Raw genomic sequence first — 14,745 nt, forward strand, 5'->3', positions numbered from 1 at the left:
TATACCTCAATTTCTTTTCAATGATGTCCCACAACATGGCACTTACGCTCCGAGTAAATCATGACATTGCACTTGACATGACATGGGAGGTGTGTGCGCCAGTGGCGTGGTGCGCCCCCACTTCCTACATGCACTACAAATTTAGATCACTATTTAACGATTTAGGTCCCCTAGGTTTACCTGCAGTTCTTTTTTCTTTTACCATGCGCAAAAACTAAAGGTACAGTCATTTCGTACTGCTGCGGCGAACGTCACTCATTTTTTTTAATTTACAATTTACAAGCTTTTATTTAACTTGCAATGTAAATGTAAATATGTAGTTAACTATATGTTTGTACGGGTTAAATCTTGCAAGCTAAATTTGACCCACTTTCCGACTTCCAATGAAGCTGAAGGTTGGCATACATATGTAAGTCGGGTGACAATGCAATATTATGGTACCATCGAGCTGACCTGATGATGGAGACAGGAGGTGGCCATAGGAGCTCTGTGATAAAACAACGCAACCTAATTGTGTTTGGGGTTTTTAGAATTGTCTCGATGAGTATTAGTTGCCTGTGGAAAGAAATGTACATTCAGCAATGAAAGCTTGTACCAAAAATTGTATTTTTGCCAAAAACTTATTATCAAGTAAATTGACAGATACTATTTGGCAGTAAAATTACGTTATATATAACCACGGCACACGGACATACAAGTCATACAACCCAACTGTTTATAGTGTTTATTTACTATTTTATTTATAGCGGCCGGAAGTGCAAGGCCGCGGCGTTTGAGGACCCTCGTCTATTGAGGATGCGGGTGTCGCAGCCCGCTAGAGATGGGTCGCGGGTATTTACCCAATTTACCCACCCAGGTAAATACCCGGTAAATACCCATCTACCCGGTATTTACCCGTATCTACCCAAATGGACGGGTAGATTCATTTCTTGTTGCACATGTCGATTTGTGTTAAAGTGGAGATATAAACCGAGTTAATGGTTGTAATTATTGTGTGTCATTTAAAATGAAATGGTTTAGTTGCAGTTGCAGTTGTAACTAAGGAATTTTTAGTACAATTTTGATAAATATTAAAAAAAGGCCGTCATAAGAGTATTTTTTTTAGACTTGAGTAAATTATCGTACTTATACGTTGATAATACACATTCCAACTTCGGTCGGCGGGGGGTGTGGTTGGGGAGAGGGGGGCAAAAGTGAACTTTTTCATATTTCTTGGAATCTGTCATTAATATCGAAAAGTGTTGTATGTACAAACTAAAGTAGACATAATTTTCTACAAAAAAGGTTATATACATTTTTGTCCTAAAACTAACTGTGTTTGACTTATAAGCTCCACAAGTTGGGATACTACACAATTTTTTTTTATTATCATTCATAAGTATTCTTTATTTTCATCTTTCTAATGTATATTAAAAGCATTTTAAAACATTTCCGGAAGCCAGAGAATGATTTTACACGATTTTTATAATTGGACTGATATGTTAAAATCGAACTTCACCTCATAGCAACCTTTTCGTAATTAGTTTGAACATACATTTTATGTAACATTATAAAAAAATACTTAAATTAATCTTATTTATACTCACATACCATTAAACACATCAAATTTAGAAGAAAAACGAAAATACCCGCGTATTTACCCGCGGGTAGGTAAATATCGGGTATTTACCGGGTAAATACCCGCTCTCGGGTATTTACCCGGGTAGTTACCCATCTCTACAGCCCGCCATCTTGGATCGAGGAGTATACCTACTGCTATAGCGAAGATGAGAAGTTTTAGACCCAAACTAGTTAACTAAGTATAGAAAAAGAATTTTGATATGAAATTTTAGAAAATACATTGAAAAACACAGTGAAATTATGTTTTAGCGCGTTTAACTAATGGTTATTAAATCAGTTTCTAACAATAAATACCTTTACAAGACTCATTATGCAATGACTGCGTGCAGTTTCCATACTAGTTGCAGTCGGGATGCAGTCCGTCTGTATCGGCCCTAATTATTAATTACACTCCCGTTACTTAGATTGATACGACCTTGTGTAACGTACCACTGGGAACAATAACTGACCCTTCGTAACTCTTACTATGACGGAATAAGGTACAGAATGGGTATTGGTGTTGTGTTACTTCTCGAGTGTAGGTACTACAGTTGGTCTAAGATCAGTTAAGACTAAGATTGATTTTAAAGGACAAATTAAACAATACGATATAAAAAAAAACATTTATATAGATTCACACGGTGGCTAAAAAATAACTGCATTTCCGTTGCCGGGAGGTTTCGGGATTATACTGAGCAACTTTTACTACGGGACCAACCCGGAAATCGCGAAAAAAAATTGGCACGTATTTAACCGGTCAACTAATTAATCGAATTTGGGTAGTTTAAAAAAATAGAAATGGGTACTAAAATTAATAGTTTGACAACAAAAACGGAGCCTTAAAATATATCAATATGAGTTGTATTTTAATGCCGTTACAGCTTTTGATTATTTTTATATTGGAGACCATTTATGAAGCACATTTTAAAAAGAAAACGGGTAAGATCTATTAATTCAAAAAGCCTTATTATTAACCGGGCAACTAAAATATTAAACAGGAACTTTCACTGGGCATATAATAATATCATTTGGCTGTCCATTAATATTTTAGCACCAATAAATTTATATTAGCCTCAAATTTAAGCATCATATTATTAAAAAACTGGCAGCAAAATCAAGCCACCCAAAAAAATTATAGGGAACTTGAATTGATAGGTTGGCGATTTAAAAGTTCCCTATGATTTTTTTGGGTGGCTTGATTTAGCTGCCAGTTTTTTTAATAATATGATGCTTATATTTGAGGCTAATATATATTTTTTGGCGCTAAAATATTAATGCACAGCCAAATTATATTATTATATGCCCAATGAAAGTTCCTGTTTATTTTAGTTGCCCGGTTAATAATAAGCCAAAAAAAATTACCCTCCCATAGAAAAAGGGACCAGTCAAAATGTATGAAACAGCCAAAATTTCACATTACATGACAGATACTCCATATAAAAATGAAATGTCATTGGGACCGTCAAGGGGTAAGTAAATAAAATAATAAAATAAAATAAGTATAACACAACCCTATAACACTTTAAACTTGTGCTTTTAATATTTATGCAGTAGTACATAGTTTCTGTGCCGTCCAGGTCCCGTTGTCTGTCTGTGTGTCTGTAATCAAATCTTTCAAGTTAAATTTGACCCACATATGGTACCTACTATCGAGCTGATCTGATGATGGAGAAAGGGGTGGCCAGTGACCATAGGATGATGTAAGAACGCAAACGAATTGTGTTTGGGGTTGTTAGAATTGTCTCGATGAGTATTCGTTGCCTGTGGAAAGTAAAGTACCTACAGTCAGCGATAAAAGAATGTATCAAAAAGGAAATTTGTGCCAAAAACTTATTTAGTTTTTACGGTCCTTAAAACTAAACTAACTATAGGTTAGTTTCTTGAAACATATTCAGTTTACGAACACTTATGCTTAACATAAAATTAAATAACTTTTATCACTAAGTACATACTTAAACGAGCCTGATAACAAAATTCTACAAAAAGACTTATGTCGCTTCAAAGTTCACCGCAAAATCAACTTTATGACTGAGTCATAAGGTTTATTTTGAACATAAAGTATTGTGGATATAGGCAGTTTCTAATACGATTGATCATATCTGGAATTCTTAAGCAGGAATCCTTGTACAAGTACAAATAGTACGTACATACATACAAATGCTGTGTGGTCCATAATTCCATTAAAGTCTTAGGTGTATTCGGGTAATTAATAATGGGTAATAAATTTGACCCACTTCTCGATTTCCGATTGAGCTGAAATTTTGCATACCTTATATGTAAATCGGATGACAATGCAATATTATGATGACATGGAGCTGATCTGATGATGGAGACAGGAGCTGGCCTTGGGAACTCTGTGATAAAACAACGCAAATTAATTGCGTTTGGGGTTGTTAGAATTGTCTCGATCAGTATTAGTTGCCTGTGAAAAGAAATGTACATTCAGCGATAAAAGCTCGTACCAAAAATGAAATATTGATAGAAATAGGTAAGTATGATAAAAATGACCAAATTAAAAAAAAAGTGTAGTGTACAACTTTGAATAATATGGCCCATTAAATATTAAATAGGACTCGGATGCTCTCTGTAGATTCCCGATCGATGCATCCACTTGGCCTCTGAACTTCTTAATGAACAATCTTGCAGACCTTAATTTAGAACAGTTCAATGGGTGGGGGTGGGGGGTTATGGTTATGTTATGGTTATGGTTATTAACAAAATGTACTTTGCTTCAGAATTTGCTACAAATTTCTGAAATATTTTTTTTTTATAAAATTATATTTTTGTATGTTGATAGGTACATATAAGCATGTCGAATTAAAGGAAACCATCACTAAGTAATATCATGTTGTAACATAAGTGATAAATAAATAAACGTTCTTTTAGGTATCAATAGAACAACAAACTTTGATAGGTCATTTCGAGTACTAAATAAACCTAAGTCATGCCTAAGCCTATGTGGCTAAGTGTCTCCTACACAATGAAATAATACAAGTGCATACACTCGAGGATGAGTGTGTGAAATATGTTTATGTGTTATCTGTGTTATCATTGTTATCAACAATTAACGACATACCTATTGGCTTATTCTAGGTATGGGTATCGCCAGGAGCGTTGCGTAGAATGATTACACACACAGCTACACAGAGCATATCCTAATGGTAAAAACATTAATGAATGAATGAATGAGTGAAAGTGACTTCGCGCACGTATTTACCAAAAAAAAAAAACGTTGAAGAAACTTTTTGGGTCCACTTGCTGTTGGTACTTGCTTGCGAAAAATGAATACTAATTTCAAAATCATGTCATAAATAATATGATATTGACATTATGGAAAATAATTTGATGTATACTTAATTTTATCTAATTAATGCCGCTACGTTTGACTTTTTTCGATTTTAATTAATGGTAAAAATTAGGAGCGTAAAACAGATTTAATTCAAATTTTTAAATGCTATAACTCCTATAATAGGTACCTATACCTACATAATTAAAAAAAAACGAAACAAATCAATCTTACGGGCATAGCTGTGGTTGATAATGTTGATATACAACAAATTGTGTCAAATATTTTCAGTAATGTGAATACCCAGAGAGGAAAATGAGGTCTACGTTTGTATAAAAAGGCCATTTCGCACGGGTCCTCCACTTTCGTCTTAACAACTGTGATTTATCTAAAACATATTGCACCATTTTCTAAAAGAGCGTACCTAATTACCATTAATTTCAAGCGAAAACAACTATTTTTCTAACTTCTGACCAAATTAGAGCCTTAATACATTCTCACCTTTTTTGTACATTTCGACGCCTACGCGGGACAGAGAGGGCCTATCTAACGCCTGTGTGCGAAAGAGAGGGCAGGTCCCGTTAGAAACCTCGACTACTAGATTTACGCAGAACTAGGGCGAGGACAAGTATCGATATTTTTTCGGAATTTATTTATTTGTGGATTTTTATTACATTCTAATATTTTATATCGTATAAAACAAAATAAAGAAAAAGATAAAGCAAAGTTGGGACCGGGAGGCGAAGATAGGTTGTTCTAGATTTTTTTTTTCTTTTGAATTAGGTATTCTTACGCGGCTCTTATCAAAGAGAATAGATAGTATAGAGGGGTCCTGTCATAGTAAATTTTGTAGTCACAGTAAATTTACTGGCATCTATCGACACACGACTAAAACTCAAAATGAAAACGTATAAAACTATCGAAAAAATGTATATATATGGATAAATGATTTTATTATTACATATCATTTTGACCCATGTTCATTCACTGATACCTATGTGTTAAAATTGTTAAATATAAAACGGTGTCGTCAACGCCATCTAGCCGACCATAGGCCAAAGGTGTGTGCGCCATCTATCCGAGAATGACTTTTTTTTTATTTCCGAGGCACATTTTTTTCTTAGACTTTATTCATCTTATACGGAGTTACATATGTCTTTGCTCTTATTAATGTTAGTAAGGGATATCTATTTCTTGGAAAAAATATTATAACTAATATTTTACTTGTGCGAAGATAGGCACCAACGGCAAAGTAAAAGTCCCGTTGTGTAGATACTTTTGAGAATCCTGATTTTCAATGAATTGCAACATTGATAACGGGGTTTGGTTGCTGAACCGGTGAGCTCCAACTTAGACTCTGTCTTCACTTTCCATCAGGTGACTAGTCCAATCAACAATCAGTTTATTATTTAAAAAAAAAGATACCTCTAGGTATACAATAAAAAACACCTTCTGATATCATCTGGATTAAACCATAGCCCACCATTTCCCCTGAACCCCTAGTGTAAATTTAATTTGATAGCGTGTCGTGCGTTCGCTTTTACGTCATGTCTATTATTGTATGGGATTTTAAACAGAGCGCCAAGCGGGACGTTTTGGAAACTCTAAATTCCATACAAAATGACAATTAACATTCCAACATTCCATGCAAACGCGTACGTCACGTCACGCTATCGAGTGAAATTTGCAGTAGGGGTACTGAAGTACGTATAAAGGGGCCCACTGATAAACAGTCCGCCGGACGGTATCGGCCTGTCAGTTAGAACAAAATTTTGACAGTTCCGAACAACTGACAGGCTGATAGCGTCCGGTGGACTGTTAATCAGTGGGCCTCTTTAGCATAGTTACCTACGTGAGAAGATATTTGCGAATATAATTGGCTTCATTAGGCCTCCTTCATTCATAATTGCTAAACGAGGTCTTAATTAATCATAGTCCGTCCAGCGTAGACGTAGCTATTATAGTTTTCATCACACTTGCTCGTAAAAGGGTGTTTTTTGGGGTCCGCAAATCCTATATTTCGACATAGGGCTGTAATGCATTTTTTCATCACACTTGCTAGTGCTAGGCGATACTGTCCATAAATCCTAAATTTGAATTTGTTTTATAATAATACATTATTTATTTATCAATGCACAAGTTAAATATATAAAAATATATATATCAAACAGCTTTTGTAAAAAATATATATCAAATTTATTTTGACTCGGTTATTCACGTATTATTAAGTCGAATAAGCGACTTAATAAGACGCGAGCTACCTGTGTAAAATATGTAGTTTTAATACAGGGTGGGCCATAATTTTTTTCACTTTTTAAAAATTCATAAAAATAATACTATAAATGTTATTCTCTTTTTAATTTTTGTAGGTTCGAGTTTCACAGAAGTTTCATAATTAAACACCTTAAAAAATTTCAAATTTTATTTACTAATCCGCAAATGAATTAAATGGTTAATCTATTAATTCACCATGAGGAATTATGATAAGTCTAGAAACCTTATACTCCTTCTTTTTGAATGGACTATAAAGTCCGCTAAGGCTGCGGGATGGACGCACGCACTGGTGAGGCGGTGAGCGGCAGATCAAGGCCGTTCATACGTTTGGCCGAGCGCAATGTATGAATGGCCTTGATTACCGCTCGTAGCCCCGCCGGTGTCGTGCGTCGGACCGCGGCCTATAACTCGCGTGCCATCTCATTAATCTTTATTACTCACGTGTTAACTCCTTAATGCACGTCTACAGTTTCAGCAAACTAGGAGCCATGGTCACGTGGAGACGAACTTTAGATGATTTAGCACACGCCAACATGCACTATAGGTATACCTCTCGAGTCCCTATGATGGTCCCTATGATAGTTCATTTTTATATATGTATATAGTAACTGTCACGTAACATGTTTGAAGACATTTTTTGGAAGTTTAGCACATTCATTTGCACAGCTTTTGCACAGTTTAGCACATTAATAAAAATGCGGTAAAACCATATCTTCAATTATTTTTTATTTTAAGCAACACACAGTTCGAAAAAAAATGTTTAGTGTAAGTACGAGGGGCGTTCAATATATAATGATAATGAGATACAAACTCTTTAAATATTAGGAAAGTAAATACTGGCCGGTAAAGCTAATCTACCTAGCTGATTGCTATGAAAAAAAACGAACTGTTTTTTGTTTAAGAAAAAAATACGGCGATTTCTTTGCGACGCTATCGAGTACGTTAGCGAAAATGGAGAAAATTGAACTGCGCGCCGTTATCAAATACTTGTGTTTGAAATTTTTTTCTACGGACTAAGTCAATTTAGATTTACGGGACACTTTAAGGTCTAATGCTCCTCCGTATTCGACAGTCGCACGTTGGTGCACCGAATTTAGACATGGAAGAACATCGACCATGGATGACCCCCGCTCCGGACGCCCTACTACAGCAGTAACTGAAGAAATTGTGAAAAAAGTCGAAAACTTAGTTTTGGCGGATCGTCGTGTCACGGTTCATTTTATTGCTGAAAATGTAAAGATTTCAACGGGGAGCGTGCATAATATTTTTCATGAACGCTTGGGTATGAAAAAGGTATCACCGCGTTGGGTACCCAGAATGCTTACTGACACGCAAAAACAAACTAGAGTCGAGATTTGTCAAGAAGCTTTGGACCTGATACAGCAAGACCGGGAACTTTTTTTGGCGCGATTTATAACAATGGACGAAACATGGCTCCATCATTACGACCCTGAAACGAAACTGCAGTCTATGATATGGAAAAGGCCATCATCTCCAACTCCGAAGAAATTCAAGGTGGGCCCATCTGCCGGTAAGGTCATGGGCTCTGTTTTTGCGATGGTAAAGGGGTCGTAATGATTGAGTATCTCGAGCATGGAGCCACTATTACGGGCACTTTATATGCCAAACAAATAGCAACATTGCGCAATGAGATCCGTGAAAAACGGCGAGGTAAACTCTCGAAAATTGTGGTGTTCCATCAGGACAATGCACCGGCACACAAGTCCGCCGTTGCAATGGCTGCGATACGTGATGCTGGGTTCGATATCCTTAAGCATCCTCCGTATTCACCAGACCTCGCCCCTAGTGATTTCTACCTATTTCCGAGATTGAAGGAATACCTAAGAGGCAAGAAATTTGAAGACGACGACGCGGTAGTCGCTGCAGTACAAGATTTTTTAAGTACTCAAGATGAAACCTCTTTTAGAAATGGAATTTTAAGTTTAGAAAAAAGAGATACTAAGTGTATTATGCTAAAAGGTGACTATGTCGAAAAATAAAATAACATTTAATAAAAGTTGTATATAACATACTCATTCTCACTATTTATTGAACGCCCCTCGTAGGTAATAAAATATTTTGTTACTGTTAAGCAAACATTTCTTTCAGTTGTAATAGTGACGCCATCTGTTGGTAAGCTCGGGCACGCAGGCATTGACAACGTAAGTTATCGATAAAGTATATCGACTGTGCGCCTCACTATACGGTCACAAAAACCCCACGGCGTTGTGGGAAGCGGTCAATCCTACCTGACTGCGAGCCATAATACATATATCTAAACATTATGGCGGTGGACTGTGATTCACTTGTGACATTTAAGTTATGAAATTGTAGAAATGAGAATATTCTAACGCCCTTATTCACAAAACTTTACGGGCCTGATTTAGTTAAATTATGTTTTATCCCTTTCTTACAATAAATAAGTCGAAATCACAGATAAAGACAAACGATTATTAGCTAATAAATTTCTAAGCCTACTCGATCTTAGAGCAGCCTTTAAGTAGTCTGTAGGTACTTTAGCTAATCATCCCCTTCAAACTTAGGGTACTTTTCAGCACCACGCTTATTTTTCTCTGCCATCATATTTCATATTTCTTATACCATTTCATATTCAACGAGTAGGTTTGGTAAAACATGTACAGTTACAATTTTGGCATCCCCTCCTCCTCGCGTCGTGTTCCTCATGGCTGAGGGTCTTGAATTCCCCGTGGAATCAGCTTCTCTTTGTCCCGCCAAGTGGGGGGTTTGGCATTCCAATGCACAAGAATTATAGGTAATATCTAAAGAAATAATGATAAAAGATTCAGCTTTTGTTTTATGTAAGATACAACCATTTAAAAAAGAAACAAATATATCATCATCATCAATCATCATCATCAACAGCCTACTCTCGTCCACTGCTGGACATAGGCCTCTCCTATTGCACGCCATTGAGCACGATTTGCGCCAACTCTGATCCAGCTCTTGCCAGCCGCCTTGCGAAGGTCATCGCTCCATCTAGTCTGAGGGCGTCCTACGCTACGTTTGCCGATGCGCGGTCTCCACTCCAGAACTCGCCTACCCCAACGGTTATCGGTTCTACGGCTAATATGACCGGCCCACTGCCACTTCAGCTTGCTAATCCGGTGGGCTATGTCGACGACTTTAGTTCTCTGACGGATGACTTCATTTCGAATACGATCCCTCAGAGAGACTCCGAGCATAGCCCTTTCCATAGCTCGCTGAGCGACTTTGAATTTATGGACCAGTCCTACCGTGAGTGTCCACGTTTCGGCTCCGTATGTCATCACGGGTAGGACGCACTGATTGAAGACTTTTGTCTTCAGACTTTGTGGGATTGATGACGTGAAGACTCGACGCAGCTTCCCATATGCTGCCCAGCCCAGCTGTATCCTTCTATTCGACTCTTTCTCGAAGTTGTTCTTTCCTAACTGCAGTATTTGCCCGAGGTAGACGTATTCCTGAACAACCTCGAGAACAGCCCCTTGTACTGCAATAGGTCCCGGAGCAACACGTTCGTTGAACATAACTTTCGTTTTGTCCAAATTCATCCGGAGACCTATGCGTTGAGAAGAATCAGCTAGACCGGTCAGCATATGCTCTAAATCCTGCAACGTCTCAGCCATGATGACGATGTCGTCCGCAAATCGCAAGTGTGAGATGTATTCGCCATTAATGTTAATACCATGTTCCTTCCAGTCGAGCGTTTTAAACATATCCTCCAATGCATTTGTGAACAATTTGGGGGAAATCACATCCCCTTGTCTCACACCACGATGCATGGGGATAGCCTTAGTCTGCTGGTTTTGGACTTGGACGGCCATGGTAGCTGCGTTGTACAGCCGCGTATTTTATGCATCTTTATATTATAACTTTTTTCCGAATATCACACAGAATTATGCAAAAGTGAGACAGCAAATTACGTTAAATTATATTGTAAGAAATTCAGGATTAAATAAGCTTTCAACCCATATCCTGTCGTGTCCTGTATGAATAATAAGGGACCTGTAGGACCCCATAACTCTAAAAATCTTTGTGACACAAGACACAACTTATGACGCCCTGATTCGAACTTTAAGATACGTCAATCAATAGATCTAGAAACGATATGGATTAGATATGTCAGTGTCAAATGTGACGTTTCTGGGTGCCAATAATACGCCTAACATTAATTGTCATAATATGAATTCGCATAACAGATTTGGCATAACATAATTATGCATAACATTGAACAGGCATAATATTAAAAAAGCATGTGTGTGTGCTTTTTTTTATCGAGCAAAAGCCAAAAACTCAGAATTCAAATCGCTGAAGTCCCTAGAGAAAGGCTGCAAGATTGCTAATAAAATTTTTGGCAACCGTATTGTGATATTTGTGATCTAAAAAAGCGCTACTTTTACTTAAAACTTCGTTCTCTGAACCTACTGAACCTTAATTCGAGCCGCTCTGTCTACATTTTTATTAATTTGCCTTTTATATTATACCATTTAATAATTATGCAAAGTAACTTTATGCTTATTATATTTATCCCAAGTCATCGTTATGACAATTTACGTTATGCGCATTAACATTATGCGAACTCAGTTATGCGGAATAATGTTATGCGATTTAGAAGTTATGCGTAATATAAGTTATGCCAATTTGAATTAGGAGTATTACGTTATGCGAATTAATATAGACCCGCGACGGCCGCGACGTTTCTTCAAACAAAAACGTCACTTTTAAAACTGACATATCTAATCCATATCGTTTCTAGATCTATTAATTGACGTATCTTAAAGTACGTTCTTGACCTGTGAATGAAAATGTACCGGCACGACAGATGCAACGACATGTGACTTGATCATTTCCATATACATTACCTAGAGTCAGACCAAGAAAAGTCTGCAGCGATTTTGATAGCACACATATACGTCATCATTTCATTGAAGTTTGACGTTCAAAATAACACTTGCACTGCGTGTATCAAAATCGCTACAGATTTTTATCGATCTAACTCTATTTAAGTTTCGTTTGGCATTTTTAGCTAACTTTGCACTAACTTGAATAAAACAAAGTGAGGGAGTGTCATTATACTCGTAAACGTCGTATTGTATTTCCATATAAATTTGATATTAATGATGACGTTACCACACTGTCATTGCAAGAGCGATGCAGAGTTAGCTTGGTCCAACTCCAGCTAAACCCCAAGGCTTAGACTATTTGCCTAATTCTTAAGCTTTTACCATTTTCGTAATTAAAATATCTACGTTTTAAAAACCATAAGCTCAGCTTTTTATGCCTTCAAGTCTCGGGGTTCAGGGTATTTGCTTAGAGTCCAACGCGGCAGGCATGAGTCTACAAACGTTACTATGATCTTTTTACAGTCGAGTTCAAAGTGAGAAACGAGTCCTGCTTTAGAGTCTGTGTGGAAAAAGAAGTCGTGGAATATAATGGAACCAATACATTATATGACTCTTCTCTTTCCGCACAGACTAATTAAAAATGCATTAATAAACATTTAATTTTGTAAGTATTTTAACTATAGCCGGTCAAACAACGATAAGATTTCGAGAAGGTTCTCTCGGGAACTGAGAATCTATGTTTTCCGATTCATAACTGACTTCGAAATTCAAAAAGGTTCGCAATTCGGTTGAAGTATGATTTGTTTGGTTGTTTTTTAAATGTTTGTTACCTCCGTCATATATCCGAACCGATTTAGGAAAAATGGATTTTGTAGGTCCGTCTCATACTTAGGCACAATAGGTACATTTTGGTCGATCAGAGTCAATGTTTTCTATGGAACTGATTTATTTTCGCGATTTCGCGGTTGGCCCCATAGTAAAAGCTGTTCAGTATGACCTACATATCCACCCCTCAGAGTATGGTCAGAGATAACAATTCCACCATGTATACTTAGACCCTGGTCCCATTTTTGCAAAATCTAGTTCTGATGATGGAATCTATGAATGATCCAGGAAACTCCTCAAATTTTACAAGCATAGGTACCTACATAGCTCTTATTTTCATCTAAAAACCAAGCATTGGCATTTAAACGGTACCAACCAAATATTTGGTGATATGGAACTGCTCATGAACACCAGGAACCTCCTCCACGACAAGTATTTTACGTCTTGGGGCTAATTGCAATTATAAATGGCGATAAATTAAAACACGACAGAATTGAGAATTACTTCGAAGAGTTTTAAATCGACACGAGTTGAGAATTACCTATTCGCACATGTATCCTACAACGGTTTTACAGTACATAAGTATGGCTCTTTAAATTTTCGACATAGTTGCGTAATGTGCTAATTATCGCACTAGTGCGGTAAAGTACCTATGTATATGTACTATAAATAATTGTAATGATATTTCAAACTGTTTTGTAAAGTCGTTTTTTTTTTATTAAAATTATTTACCATACACTGTTATCCCTAGAAAACCTCGGCAAGCCATGCACTGGAATGGGTACCTAACTCGTACTTCTTACCGCGAAAAACCAACATCGAAATTTCTTTATCTGCCTCTCTATCGCTCGAATGCGCCAGAGCCATAGAGATTAGAGACTACAGAGAGGCAGATAGCGAAATTTAGATTTTCTCTTTCGCGTAGTTCTTATGCTTTGCGATCGAGTTGCCTCGGTACCACCGCGCCTGTATGCTCACTCGCAGCCCGTACGACTGCATTCCTTCGCCCAGACGGTCGCTAACTATTCTCCAACGATCACAGGTCAAATCCCAGCCACGTGTCCAGTTTATACTAGTCTCACTTCGAAGGGAAAGGCTATGGGTGGACGGGTCAAGATACGCTGGTCACCCCCCGTCGCAAATCTCAACACTTCCCATGCACTTTAGAACCTTATATCAATGCAGTAAGGTTTAGTATTGTCAAGCTCAAGCGACACAACCATTACACAGGTCAAACTCGTACCCACATAACCAGTTTACGCGAGCCCTCTCTCCGAACGCAGTAGCTTATGGGTGAAGAGGTCTAGTTACACTGGTCAATGCGCCCATTGCAAATCTGAACACTTCCCATACTTTGGACCCTATGTAATTGCAGTAAGGTTTAGTATTGCCAAGCGCAAGCGAATCAACCAGTATGTGAGGTCTCTATACACATACCAGCACACCATTGTCCACACAGTTTTTAACTTAAAGGTTATTGCAAAGGCATAATATCCACCGATAGTGATTACAGTGACCAACGTAACTAGACCTCGAGACTGAGAGCCTACCGCGAACCCCGTTCGACGTTTTGCCTTTCTGTCACACTTACGTATGATCTGACTACAGCTGTACGTCGCTATCAGTGTATGGGGCTGAGTTTTTGTGCATAGAGTAACTTATACATAATAGGCAGATTTTTGGCAAGTTTTCACTATGACATTGATGCATCAAGGCGGTTTGTTTACAGGTGCGCGAAACGCGAAAATTGAAATTTCTTTATCTGCCTCTCTATCGATCGAATAGGCAATAGTGATAGAGAGGCAGAAACCGAACTTTCGATTGTCGTGTTTCACGGTAGGCCATGTGATTGACCTAGTGAAGCCCTCTACGCAGTTTTGCGTAATATTCCCCTCGGAGTAAATATTCATGCCAAGT

The 14,745-nt window shown here is 37.5% G+C and overlaps 1 long non-coding RNA gene across 1 annotated transcript in view; it reads left to right on the plus strand.

The window, feature by feature from the left end:
- The first annotated feature begins 334 nt into the window (after positions 1–334).
- LOC134804395 (uncharacterized) overlaps positions 335–14,745 on the plus strand; it is a 201,115-nt gene continuing 186,704 nt past the window's right edge. Inside the window, exon 1 of the long non-coding RNA XR_010146119.1 lies at positions 335–630. This is a non-coding gene — a long non-coding RNA (uncharacterized LOC134804395). The remainder of the gene's footprint in view (positions 631–14,745) is intronic.

This window comes from Cydia splendana, chromosome Z, assembly GCF_910591565.1.
Source record: "Cydia splendana chromosome Z, ilCydSple1.2, whole genome shotgun sequence".
Lineage (NCBI taxonomy): Eukaryota > Metazoa > Arthropoda > Insecta > Lepidoptera > Tortricidae > Cydia > Cydia splendana.